This window comes from Suncus etruscus, chromosome 2 (assembly GCF_024139225.1).
Source record: "Suncus etruscus isolate mSunEtr1 chromosome 2, mSunEtr1.pri.cur, whole genome shotgun sequence".
NCBI classification, from domain to species: Eukaryota; Metazoa; Chordata; class Mammalia; order Eulipotyphla; family Soricidae; genus Suncus; species Suncus etruscus.
The window spans coordinates 77,420,078-77,431,477 of record NC_064849.1 but is presented as its reverse complement, the minus strand read 5'-3'; the positions used below and the strand labels follow the sequence as shown (position 1 = coordinate 77,431,477).

Here is an 11,400-nt window from a genome sequence, read left to right as displayed (position 1 = left end):
CAAAGAAAGAATAAGATGAAGATAAGAAGACAAAAAAGAAGAAAAGAAGAGGAAGAGGAAGAAGAGAGGAAAAGAAAGAAGACAAAGTAGACAGAAGAAGATGACGAAGATGAAGACAAAAAAGACAAAGAAATAGAAGAAAGAAGAGAAAAAGAAGATGGAGAAGAGAAGAGAAAGGAGAAGTAGAAGAAAAAGAAGAAGAATAAGAAAGGAGAAGAAGAAAGAGAAGAAGAAGGAGGAGGTTAAGGAAGGAGAGGAAGAAGGAGAAGGAGAAGGAGAAGGAGAAGAAGAAGAAGAAGAAGAAGAAGAAGAAGAAGAAGAAGAAGAAGAGAAGAGGAAGAAGAAGAGGAGGAGAAGAAGAAGAAGAAGAAGAAGAAGAGAAGAGGAAGAAGAAGAGGAGGAGAAGAAGAAGGAGAAGAAGAAGAGAAGAGGAAGAAGGGGAGGAGAAGAAGAAGAGAAGAAGAGGAGAAGAAGAAGAAGAGGAGGAGGAGAAGAAGAAGAGGAGGAGGAGAAGAAGAAAGAAGAAGAAGAAAGAAGAAGAAGAGAAGAAGAAGAAGAGGAGAAGAAGAAGAAGAAGAAGAAGAAGAAGAAGAAGAAGAAGAAGAAGAAGAAGAAGAAGAAGAAGAAGAAGAAGAAGAAGAAGAAGAAGAAGAAGAAGAAGAAGAAGAAGAAGAAGAAGAAGAAGAAGAAGCACCATCACCGCGATTCAATCCGTTGGTGTCCCAGATGCCCCCCCCCCCCCAAATCTGGAGCGATTTCGGCGCACTTAGCCAAGTGTAACCACTGAGAGTCTGAGAGTCACCGGGTGTAACCCGACCAAAAAAATAGAAAGAAAAAAGAAGGAAAAGAAAAAAAAAAGAAAAATAATTTATTGAAAATTTTAATCTTATTTTTTTCTTATATTAGGGCATTAAAGTACTTCATTTCGAACTTTATTTTGCTGTAAAAGCACACACTAACTATGAGTGCTGATAGTAACCAAAGCACATTTGCAGGGGAGTATCATCAATAAATTTAAATAATAAATAACTAGAAATATAGAATAGAGTCATACATAAATCTAATCATGCTTATTTAAAATGTTAAAGGATGGAGGGACCAGATGGATAGCACAGAGGTAGGGTGTTTGCCTTGCACGTGACCAACCCAGGACTGACCTGGCTTGATTCCTGGCATCCCATGTGGTCACCTAAACCTGCAAGGAGCAACTTCTGAGTACAGAGCCAGGAGTAACCCCTGAGCACCACTGAGTGTGACCTCAAAACCAAACCAAACAAACAAACAAAAAAATGTTAAAGGATAGAATTCATTCAATGACACAGGGGATTCAGAATTCCAGTCATAAAATTAAATTACACTTTACTAAACCCAAGGCCAATGAGCAGAGTAGTGCTGATTAAAATTCTTACAACTAAAGTTAAGGGATCCATCAAAAAGAGCAGTGAGTGCTGGAGCGATAGCACAGAGACAGAGCCAAAGAGACAGAGGCAAAGAGAAAGAGGTGGAGAGGCCAACAGCAAAAGGATCGTAAGAAAAGACTGTGGATTGATTCTGAAGCTGGGAACTGGTGTACAAATATAAAGATGGTAGCTGAATTCTTTCTCCTCCTCTTTGGAACAATGGGAACCACAAACTACACACACAAACACACACACACACACACACAGTTTTACCATTGGTCTTTTACTAAATCTCAAACTATATTATGACTTAAGAAAAATTACCCAATTTCAAGTTCTGGGAGCACCCCCGCCCCAATGGTATAGCATTACCTTGGCACTAATAGCATTAAACAAAACTGGATGATTTTAATAACGTACAAATACTGGCTCTAGGAACTTCCCTAAATTCAGATATTGTTATGAAAACTCACGAAATCTTTTATCCTATGATTAGCAAAGAAACTTGTGTTATACAAATTCATAAATTAAACTTCTAAACTGTATAAAAGACTACTTCACTGAGAGCTATTCTATGATTTAAAACTCACATAAATTTAGAAAAAATGAAATGTATTAATTATGGTAAATATGTAAAATAATATATTTTAAAAAGAATATTACATTAAAATAAGATAATTATTACAGTATATAGAAAATATAATTACCAAACCAAGAGGTAAAGGAAATATGTAAGATATTATATGCTCTAGAACAGGGGTCTCAAACTCCCATCCCGCGGGCCGTTTGCGGCCCCTCGTACAACATTTTGTGGCCCGCAGCCGGTCTTCAAATATAGCAGTATCGCAGTATGCGCGATTATTCGCTTACCAAATAATTGCAATAAAAATCGCATTAGTAAGGAAAAATCGCATTAAACATTAGCATACCCCGAGCAGTTCCGTTAGGGGCATGCAACTGTTTAATGCGATTTTTTGCGATTTTTTTTCTTACTAATGCAATTTTTTATTGTGAATATTCAGTAAGCGAAATCCCTTATACGGCCCTGCCTCACCCAGACTTTGCCTCCTGCGGCTCCCAGGTAAATTGAGCTTGAGACCCCTGCTCTAGAACCTGTTTGAGGTGGTCCAGAAAATCTTTGGCACCCAAGAATCTAAACACCACGAAAAATTTAGAAACATGTCTTGAATAGCAGTAAAAGTTAATAGAAAATCTCTGTGATATGTCCCCAGGCAACTCATAAGAGGCAACTCACGAATTGAAATTTGGAGAGAGATTATCATCAAGAAAACTAGATAAAGTATTGTAAAACATTATTGCAGTACCTGTATCATTCCTTACTTCAAAATACAGAAGTCTAGAGAATATATATAGCCAAATAAAACTTCAATCTGATACTGGATTTTTTTTGTTTTTGTTTTCAATGAAATATCAGATTTTTGATTAGGTGTGTGTGTGTGTATATATGTGTATATATATGTATATATATACACAAATATATATATATATATATATATATATATATATATATTATAAAACATACAGATCTTGGCTCTTTGGCCTTGCTGTATGTATTGTTGATTTAAATCAGTAGTTTATTTTTGAACTTTAAAAGACTCTAACACCACCTCTCCAGCTCTCTCAAATTTTTTAAATACATATTCTTAGATATTTTATATGGCAACAATTTTTGACATATATTCTAGAAAAACTAAACATCATATCCCAGATTTAAGTGTTTGCCTCAATTACAGAAAGGCAACAACCTTGAATGTTTTCATACTTTAAGATATGTGCCAAACTTTACTTCATTATATGAATTGAATGACTTTGATTATTGAAACAAATTTATATAATATGTAATGTTTATCTCACATAGCTCTTTATTTTTATAGGCTTTTTAAAAAATAATACCTGTATTTAAGCACCATGATTACAAACATGATGGTAGTTGGGTTTCAGTAATTAAAAGAACACACACCTTCACCAGTGCATGAGTCTTTTGATTTTGTTATGCAAACCATATAACCTAATTATTAAAATTGCCTGAAACATCAGTTAATTAAAATGATTAATTCTTAAAAGGCTGCTGTCTAGTCAAAAGACTGAAGAGGGGGGCTGGGCGGTGGCGCTCGAGGTAAGGTGCCTGCCTTACCTGCGCTAGCCTAGGAGAAGGACCGCGGTTCGATCCCCCGGCGTTCCATATGGTCCCCCAAGCCAGGAGCGACTTCTGAGCGCATAGCCAGGAGTAACCCCTGAGCGTCACCGGGTGTGGCCCAAAAACCAAAAAAAAAAAAAAAAAAAAAAAGACTGAAGAGGGAGAAAGAGCCATATAAATTTGTCAAAGTTAACAAAACTAAGCTATATCTGTATATTTATAATGTGGTATCATTTGTAATTGTATTAATGTAGAGTAAATGGTATCTTAAGCATTATTATATATACTAATATCATATTATTTTAATTATTAAACTAACTTAAAATAATATGCTTAATCGTGTTTATTTAGTAAAAACAAACTAAGCTTATATTTAATTTACAAATTAAAGTGACATTTTAAACTATTTTTGTTTTGAAATGATGTATTGATGACTTTCACAACTGTGTTGGCTATTTAAAACATAATGCTTTCCAAGTACAGTGTGCATAAAATATAAGTGAATACTTTGAGCAGCATGTAGTGTGCTAAAAATGTTTAATTTATAAAAAATCATAATTTATACCTAATTTCTACTCCAAAAGAAATTTAATAAATTAGGGGCCCGGAGAGATAGCACAGCGCTGTTTGCCTTGCAAGCAGCCGATCCAGGACCAAAGGTGGTTGGTTCGAATACCGGTGCCCCATATGGTCCCCCGTGCCTGCCAGGAGCTATTTCTGAGCAGACAGCCAGGAGTAACCCCTGAGCAATGCCGGGTGTGGCCCAAAAAACAAAAAAAAAAAAAAAAAAAAAGAAAGAAAAAGAAATTTAATAAATTAACTTTACTTCATTGTTTAAAAAATGAATGAACTTTAATAAAGTTAAAAATCTAATTCATTTTATATACTTACCTACCGGGGAGATACCATGATCACGAAGGTGATTTTCCCAGGGCGAGGCTTATTCATTGCACTCCAGATGTGCTGACCCCTGCGATTTCCCCAAATGTGGGAAACTCTATTGCATAATTTGTAGTAGTGGGGGACTGCGTTCGTGCTCTCCACTAAAAAAAAAAAAAATATTTAAATATTATTACCATATATTTTAAATTAGTCTCTAAAATTATGTTAGTGATTTTCTATTTAATTAAATTATTGATCAAGAATTTTATCTTGCAATAATATTAAATCTAAAAGGAACAAATATCCATTTTCACTTATTGTTTATAGCAATCATATTAAAAATCCAATAGCACATTTCTATTTTATGCTGTTTACAAAATTCAGCTAATATAAACATTTATGGAGGAAATAATTTGATAGAATTTCCTATATTTATAATGTAATCAAGGGTACTATCTGGTCTCAATGTATTTCTTATAGTATATTCTTATAAAGCTAAAAATGCACAGACAAAATGTAATAAAGCCGTGAAATATCAAGACACGTAGTTTTTGGAGAATCATGAAATGCTTTATTTCTGTTTTAAATTGCATCATGGTATTCCATTTCTTTCAACTTAATGATATTTGTATAGATTTGCATATTATACTTTTCCCTGAAAAATTCTATTATAAAAAGTAAAGTAATATATTAGAAATGTATTGTGACATAGGAAAAAATTTAAAATTTTCATATTTTAATGTCATCTAGCTTTGTAACTCGCTTGTACTTTTTTAGCTTGTTTTTTTGTTTTAATATGAATAGATTGGGTTAAAATGATAAGATTAGTGAAAGAATACTCAAATTATACTAATTCATTTTATAAAAATAGTTTATGTAACATTTGCAAGATGGAGCAAGTGTTGACTTAGTATATTATATATTATCATTGCTGCTGTAGTTTTAATTAGCATATCAATCTTATTGCAAGATTATATTTTTCATGTCTTGCAAAGTTAAGACAGTCATGAGTAGTTATTTTTATAAAAATTTGTGAGTATAAAAATGTTATTATCTATATTCACTATACTGTGTATCATATATAAACTTATATTTCTTACTGTTTTACTCTACTTTAATTATTCCAGGGGACTAAAGAATTACAGAAGTTAAGTAAGACACTTGGTTTGCAAACTTCAGTGTTGGTATCTCCCTGACACTGTACACGATCACTGTTTAATTTCAGTAGTGATCTCTGAGCACAGAGCCACTAGTATTCCCTAAGCAACTGTGGCTCCTAAACATTAATATATTAATTAACAATATAACTATTAATTAATTAAGTAAAACACTTTATACATTGCACTGATCCCATTTTCTTAATACTATAATCTCATATTTGTATTTTTCATTTTTAAAACTACATATGTGTGATATAATCAAACATTTATCTTTAACTCATACTACTTTATCTTCATTGTGCATGCCTACATGTATTTGCAAGTAAATGTATTTACCTTGCATGGCTGATAAATATTTGTTTATTTAGGCAGAAAGCAAACTCTATATATTGACATTCTATAAGCTAGATCAATGCATACTTATACACATTTTCTGTATGTATACATGTATATTCATGTATTCTCCTTTATATTATCTATAATAGTATCATCATTATATCTTTATATAATTGTATTACATCAATCCATCAATAATCAATTGGGCATTTTATCTAATCTACTGCTGCACTAAATACATGACTAAGTTTACATTGCCAGTATCATGCTTTTTGGTTCCTTTAGGTATTGAGTTACTTTGAATAGAATATACACAATATATCTAAATAATATGGAAGCTCTGTCTTGAAATATTGACTGTAATGGTAAGCCAAGTTGCATTCTTACCAGCATATCACACTTTATTCTCTCATGCTTCCCAGGACTTGTTATATTTTGTCTAAATTTTCATTAATTTATCTTTAGTTTATAAGAAGATAGCAGTTAGTTTCTTGCTCATATATATGGTTAATAATTATTACAGCTACTGAAAATATTCAATATCATCCTACCACTTATTTGTCCATTGGTCTTTCATTTTTCTAATAATACCATATTTTAACTAAATTTTAGTTTTGTTGGATTTTTTTTCTGTTCAAATTATTTTTTCTTTTTTGATCACACCCAGCAGCACTCAGGAGTTAATCTGCTCAAAAGTCACTCCTGGTAGGCTTGGAAAACTCATGAATTCGATTGGGGTCCATCCTGTGTTGTCCACCTGCAAGGCAAATGTCTTACTGCTCTGCTATCGCTCAGGCCCTCTGTTCAACTTCTAAGACAAACAATATCAAATGGTAATTGTCATTTACTTCCTTTGTATTGTGCTAATATAATCACATTAAAAATCCTCCATATATACACATTTATATTTGTATATAAATACACATCATAATATTTAAATGGCAGAATGTTATTCCACTAATACATATATCACAACATTTAATCCAATCTTTAGCTGAATGATATTTAGGCTATTTGCATGTTTGAACTATTCTGAATAATGCTAATATTAAAATAGGGCTTAACATATACTTATTTTGTTTGTTTTAGGGCCAGAGTTGTCATTATTTAGGACTTACTACTTGCTCTGCTCAGTGATTATTTTAGAGGGACTCGAAAACATATGTGTTCAATGGATTGAAATGTATCAGCTGTGTTCCATGTAAGCCTTCTATCCACTCTATTATCACAACCAGACTCTAGAAGTATACTTTAAATTTTTTCCCTATATTTTGTATAGATGTTTAGGCTGTATCATAGTAGTCTTTTCTATGAATGCATTACTTACTATTATGCTAAACTAAATAATAAAGATCTCTAGATTGTAGCAGTATTCTTGAATAAACATCACAAACATAAACATCTAAAATGTATTGCTGTATCCTACCATACATTCATTTTAATTTTAGATTCTCTATTCTGTGATTTTATTTGTTTGTTTGTTTTGTCTTTTGGGTCATACTTAGAAATGCTCATGGGTTATTCCTGGCTCTGCACTCACCATCGCTCCTGGCAAGCTCAGAGGAACATGTAATGCCAAGGATCAAACCTTGTTTTGCAACATGGTAAGGCAAATGCCTTTTTAGCTTCAGCCCCTCCATCCTGTTTTAAGTAATGTTTCTCTAATTTAGAATACCATAAATAGTGTACTATCATTCCTTTTCCATTTCTTCTTTACATGGATAGTTTTCCTTAAACATTCTCATTGTGTGTTTTATTGTCCCTGAGATCTTAGCTCCACAATTGGTTTGTCTTAAAGATTTAATTACATTTATACTTTAAAAGCCTTCTTTGTATATTTATGCTGATTCATCATATGAATTACATCATTATCTTCTTTATATCTCACATTCTCCTTTATCAAAGTTTTTCATGACTTTCTGCATGTTATTACATAATCATCTTATTCAATGATTTTTTTTAAATATATTTTTGAGGGGTTTGGGGTCACACCCAGTGATGCTCAGGGATCACCCTGTCTTGGGAGACCATACGGGACACCAGGGATAGCACCCAGGTTCTTCCTGGGTTAGCCACATGCAAGGCAAATGCCCTACCACTGAGATATTGCGTCTATCCCCTTGATTTTTAGTTGTTGGATAGGCTAAAACTCCTTTCAACATTTCTTATAGAGAAAATCTGTTAATATTAAACTCCACTTCCTTTCCTTATTATAAAGGCATTTTTTATTATGTAATGTATAGAAGATAATTTTAAGAGTGAGAATGTTTATTTATTATTAGATTGAATATGTCATTTGGGGTTTCTCCTTTTTGTCTTTATATTTTATAATCAATGATTATTGAAAATTCATAAATAATAGGACAGTTAAATGTTTTGTATATTTGTTTGGGTGTTTTTATCAAAAAACCCATGGTGCTTAGTGGCTTATTGACCTATAATTGCTCAATCTATTTTAGGTTGTGTAAATAATAATGAGAAATATTTGTATAGAATATTTGTCATGTCTTGCTTTTTATATTTAGCATAAGAAGATTAGGTTCATCCATAATGTTGTAAATGGCAGTTTTCTTTCTTTTATGTGACATCAATACAGGTCTATTATGCAAATACACCTCTAGTTATTTCCATATCTCTATAAACACACTCCACATTTTCTTCATACATTCACCCATCAATAAATACTTCTTTTGTTTCTATATTTAACTATTATGAGAAATATCATGTAATCAATAACAGGACATTTTATTAATCAATTTGGACTATTTTGTTTGTTTATTTTGGGAGCACACAATGTATTTGTTTTCTGAGCTTTTTCTGTAGGTACTCAGTGGAGCATATGTATTTCTGGGAATTAAACTTGGGATGACCATGTACAACTCAAAGACCCTATTTACTGTACAATCTGGAACTGTATTTGTATTCTGAAATATGTGTGTGCTCTAAACTAATCCTAGTTAGTATTTCTTTAATAAGTCTGTCCCTTCTATCTTTGTGTCTTGTATTTTATGCCCTGATATTAATCAGTTTTGACATTTCTCATAAATTATATTTATTTTTCTAAATATATTTTCTCTTCCATTTGAACAGATACCTTAATTTTCTCTTTTATATCTGTATAAAATAATTTATTTGCTGTAACATCTATGGTATCTTTAATTTCATAAAATATGTTCTTCCTTCCCAGAATTCTGTCTGAAATTTTAAAATAACTTACATAATATTATATATAAACATCTTTTATTATTGAATTTTAAGTCTATTATAATTTTTAAGGCATCTATACTAATTGCTCCTTCTTGGTAAAATTGAAAATAAATACAAGGAAGGGTGTCTAGTGGGAGGTATAAGAGGAACTTTGAATATAAATATAAAAAACTGCTAGTATATTGTTCAAATGTTTTCTAGAGTATATCATCAGCAGATTAATAATAAATATATAAATATTGTATAAAATTACCTTGTGATCATATCAACACATCCTTTTTAGTTACTACCTAATTATTTGAAGTTCCATTGATGTTGTGATTATGGAAGGATTTATGAATTTATGAATGGGCCCACCAACTCAGTAGCACCATATTAACTACTAGGTATTTAGAATATTAAACTTTCCATGATGAGATCAATATGAATATTAAATGATCTAATAAAAAACAAATTTTTCACTTGACAAGAGATAAATTATATTGAATATCTTTCTTTGATAAAAGACATTTTAGCTCACAATTACATAAACATTCTGTGTGCATGTTTGACTTTTTGAACAAAAATGCTTAGTCATTTTCATTAACTGAATGAAATATAGATTATATAACAAACAGAGATTGTCACAAACAGAATTTCCTTTTTTTAATATTTTTTATTTAAGTAACATGATTATAGTTGGGTAGTCACAGACAGAACACACCCCTTCACCAGTGTAACATTCCTCCCTCCCAATCACCCCTCCCCCTTCCTAGAAATGCATTCTACTACAGTTATTTGTTTTTAAGTTCAGTACATTTTTTTTTCTTTATGAGGGAAATAGAAAGCCTGTCTAGAGTACAGGCGGGTGTTGGGTGGGAAGGAGGGAGATTTGGGACATTGGTGATGGGAATGTTGCTCTGGTGATGGATGGTGTTCTTTACATGACTGAAACCCAAACACAAGCATGTATGTAATCAAGGTGTTTACTTAAAATACATAAAAATAAAACTATTTGAAATATTTTCTTAACTCCTTTGAGGCCCCTTAAAGCTTGTGTTTATTAAAGAAGTCATAGGAACTTAACACACCATCTAAAATTTTCCTCATTGCCTCAGAAAGCAGTTTTAAGAAGATGAATAAAAAACATAGAAGCATGCAAAAATAAACACTAAGGAAACAGAAATTTTCACATTCTACGAGGGATAAAAAACTACTATTTGCTAATTATTATTCTCACTGTCTTTCTATCCATTGACAACAACTAGAGCAATAGAAAAATAGCTCTATTGACTAAATACAATTCAACAGAAACATTCTGTAGACAATATTTTAATTAAATTTTTCAATTAAATAGTATAAAAAGAAAATTGAAATTAGAAAAAGAGAAAATGTTGAACTTCAAACAAATGTTTCTACACCAGAAAATGTTGAATGTTAGTTCGTAAATTCTCCAAGAAGCTAAAAAACCCTTTTCCCTAATCTTGTGTCTTTTCCCTAATCTTCTGTTGCAACTAAATTCAATGCAGTTTATATAGGTTAGAGAAGTGATTAATTCTTAGAAAATAACATTGTAATGATATTCCAGACATAATAAAGATGCTCCTTGTGTCAAAATATCTCCTCTCTGATACAAGACTTGGTAAATTTATTTTCCAAAACTAGTTTGAGGAAAACCTCTGATAAAATGTAGAAGTATGGTATAGAGTGGATTGTGTGGTATAGCAAGAAAAATTCTTAAAAAAAAAAAAGGATAAGGGTTAAAAAAAAATAGTAAAGGTGCGACAGTGGCAATAGCCATTGTTTGCCTAGGCACCCCAAATATAGGGAAACAAAAAAAAAATCCTTGGCCTGATTACAAGAAGGCCTCACCCCCAAAGTTTATTGACATAAGACCGACTCTGTGCTCCAGGCATACCAGTCTGTCCAACCGAGTCATTCTCCCTGGTCTCAGTGAAACTTTACCTGTTGTTGGTATCAGGTTCCTATATTTAAAGATTCTGGATTCTATGCATTTCTTTCATTGAAGTCAGATTGATGTGCAGCATCCTCTAGTTTCAGCATACCATTAGATGTGGAGCAAACTGCCCTGCAAGCAGGCTGTTGCTAAGTCATCTGGGTGTTGTGAGCAATCTTTGGAGTAAGTCAATGTCAGAGTAGTGGTAGGTCTTCTCTGGTAGAGGTTTGTATCCTGGTAATGTTATAGACAATTGTGGTTGTTTCCATAGATGGTTTCCATGGTTCAGGGGTGTATGGGCAATGCCCATTCTTCTGAGGC

At 32.2% G+C, this 11,400-nt stretch overlaps 1 non-coding gene across 1 annotated transcript; it reads left to right on the top strand.

Moving 5' to 3' along the window:
• The first annotated feature begins 4,441 nt into the window (after positions 1-4,441).
• Positions 4,442-4,604, top strand: LOC126002831 (U1 spliceosomal RNA). Its single transcript, XR_007493455.1, has one exon. It is a non-coding gene; the product is annotated as a U1 spliceosomal RNA (small nuclear RNA).
• The last annotated feature ends 6,796 nt before the right edge of the window (positions 4,605-11,400 follow it).